Source organism: Aplysia californica, unplaced genomic scaffold, assembly GCF_000002075.1.
Source record: "Aplysia californica isolate F4 #8 unplaced genomic scaffold, AplCal3.0 scaffold00126, whole genome shotgun sequence".
In the NCBI taxonomy this organism is placed as follows: domain Eukaryota; kingdom Metazoa; phylum Mollusca; class Gastropoda; order Aplysiida; family Aplysiidae; genus Aplysia; species Aplysia californica.
In genome coordinates this window covers 487531-490201 of record NW_004797396.1, presented here as the reverse complement: position 1 = coordinate 490201, position 2671 = coordinate 487531, and the positions used below count along the sequence as shown (strand labels likewise).

Below are 2671 nucleotides of genomic sequence, written 5' to 3'. Positions count from 1 at the left end.
GCATGTGTGTGTATGTGTATGTATGTATGTGTCCATGAGCACGCACGCACGTACGTGTATGTCTGTGGAAAGGGAGGGTGAAAAAGGAGAGGAAGCGTGAAGCAGCCAATACGGTTGGAGGCCGTCTCATTAGTGTCTCCTAAAGGACCTGACACTCGAGTAGTCGGAAAAGGGCCGCTTTAACTGCCGGGAAGAAGAGACGCTTAGTCGCTTGGAGTGAGTCCGGGAATTCGATTCGTACTGGAAAATAGGACTGGAAGAGCGAAAAGAAAAAAACAACTGTTCTGAGACCAAGCTGGAAGAACTTAGCACACATGGTCCCTTTGCCGCCTCAATATGAACCTGACGATTATACCCAATGTACTCAGGCAATTGAATTCATTTGATTTAGTAGGAACCAGCCAGACTTTCGTTCATGAATGGGTAAAATTTTCGATTTTGGCACAATTTGACCGAATTTGACTAAATTTGACAATGACCTTCATTCATAAACGCATTTGTTTTTCTAGGTCTCAGGTCAAATCGGTCGTACATTGAGCCAAAATGGTCGTTTTAGCCCCTCCGTGAAGGAAAGTATAACTGGTTACATCTAAATCAAATATGGGGCATAGTGGTGAAATCAGGCGCTCCTTAAAATAATGAAATCAAAGGAAACCTGTATTTCTGTGGTTCGGCCATTGTAATTTTGGTCTGTTAAATTCAAAAACACATTTCTTTGTGGATTTTACTGAAAAACGTTGGTCAAAAGCACGCAATATGATAATTTTCAGTTTTCAAGGACACTCAAGCTTTGTAGGTCACCAAATTTTGGCGATCATTTTTTCCCAAATCTTGCCTCGACAACAAGCTGCCCACATCCCTTCAATCACAAATATCTCGACTTCTTCTCAAGATAAATGGGCCTTTTGTTCATCAAAAAAGTAAGACAAATGAAAAAACTTTGAGATGATACCAATAGCACCATCTAACCCAAAACTGACGAGCACCTGATTCCACTGCGTTGCGACACAAATAAATTCAATTGGCAATGTACATAATTTGGTATTCCCCGAAGCGAATCGGGAATATAAAGTAGCCATTCCACAACATGGGCTCAAACCTCCCCTCGGTGGGGTGCCTCTCATATGCCACATGTCGTATACCGTATGAGTGATAGTTTTTTTTCTCCTTTTCTATTATGTCGTCTGTCCATCTGTTCACCGTTCTTTCGTCCGCTCTGTTTGTATTGCTGGCTGGATGGATGGATGGTTGGACGGATGGATGGATAGATAGATAGATAGATAGATAGATAGATAGATAGATAGATAGATAGATAGATAAAGAACCATATACAATGTATATTATTTTCTATTATACAAATACTATAGAAAGACACACAAGCGTGTTTATGAGTCTAAACTTATGTACATGTACTTGTTTTCAGTGTGTCATTGTGAGTCGACGTATGTGAGTGTATGTGTGAGTGTATGTGTGTGTGTGTGTGTGTGTGTGTGTGTGTGTGTGTGTGTGTGTGTGTTGTGCGTACGTGTGTGTGAGAGAGAAAGAGAGAAATAGAGAACGAGAGAGAGAGAGAGAGAGAGAGAGAGAGAAAGAGAGAGAGAACGAGGAAGAGAGACATAAAACAGGAAGGATGGATCGAGAGATAGAGTGAATACGCTCGTCGCATGGCTGCGTGTTTGTGGGCATGCTCTCGATTAAACAGCAGAAAGTGTAATTAATGTGTCCGGGAGCGAATCATCAAGGCTTGAGCTATCTCGAGAGACACAACATTAATAGAACCTAATTTCACAGCACGGGACTCTGAAAGAGCCCCTCTCGCTCCCGCCCATCCCCGAAAAGCCATTCCCCCTTTTACATCCCTTATTTCCCCTGCCCAACTAAAACTATCTCCAGTCCTTTCCAAATAAAAGGGAGAAAAAAAGAAAGATTACCACCCCCTCCCACAAAGAAAAAACCCCCCAAAACAAATCCAAAGCCCCTCGCCTCAAGCTCCAAAAAGAACCAACCTCTAAAAAGCATCCACAATAAAGATAGCGTAACGTGGAGCGATTGTTCCAAATTTTGAGGCACTTCTTTATCATTGTATTACTGTTCTTTTTTTGTGTGTTGAAATGTATCATGTGATGAATATTTCGCCCCCCATAAAATCCACACAGAAATGTGGTTTTAGAATAAAAGGTGAACATAAAAGATATTGCGTAGAAGCAACAACGACAAAAGCCCCAAACAACAACAAAAACAACCGCTATAATAAGAACAACACCAACAGTGTCAACGGCAACAACAATAACAACAACAACAGCATTAACAACAACAACTACAACAACAACAACGACAACAAAAACAACGATAAAACAACAACACTCTCACCAACAAAAACATTACCACCACCACTACCACTGCCAACAACAACAGCAGCAGCAGCAACAACAAAACCGATATCTCCACCACCACCACTACCACCACCAACAAAAAAGCACCACACAGATTCTATGCTTTCCTTTCTCCCTCTAATATTACCAGCCGTCCCCCTTATACCAATACTCTCATTAACCAACACAATATCCCCTCCTTCCCTAATAACATGATCGGCACAAATTCCTCTTATTGTTGTATTTATTGTCCTTTGTTTCAATGACTCATCCCCTCTCCCCCTCCCCCTCCACCCCTC

The 2671-nt window shown here is 41.7% G+C and overlaps 1 protein-coding gene across 1 annotated transcript in view; it reads right to left on the bottom strand.

Annotated features, from left to right (window-relative positions):
- Positions 1 to 2671, bottom strand: part of LOC100856796 (neurexin) — a gene marked incomplete in the record, with an annotated part of 101003 nt that overhangs the window by 83328 nt on the left and 15004 nt on the right.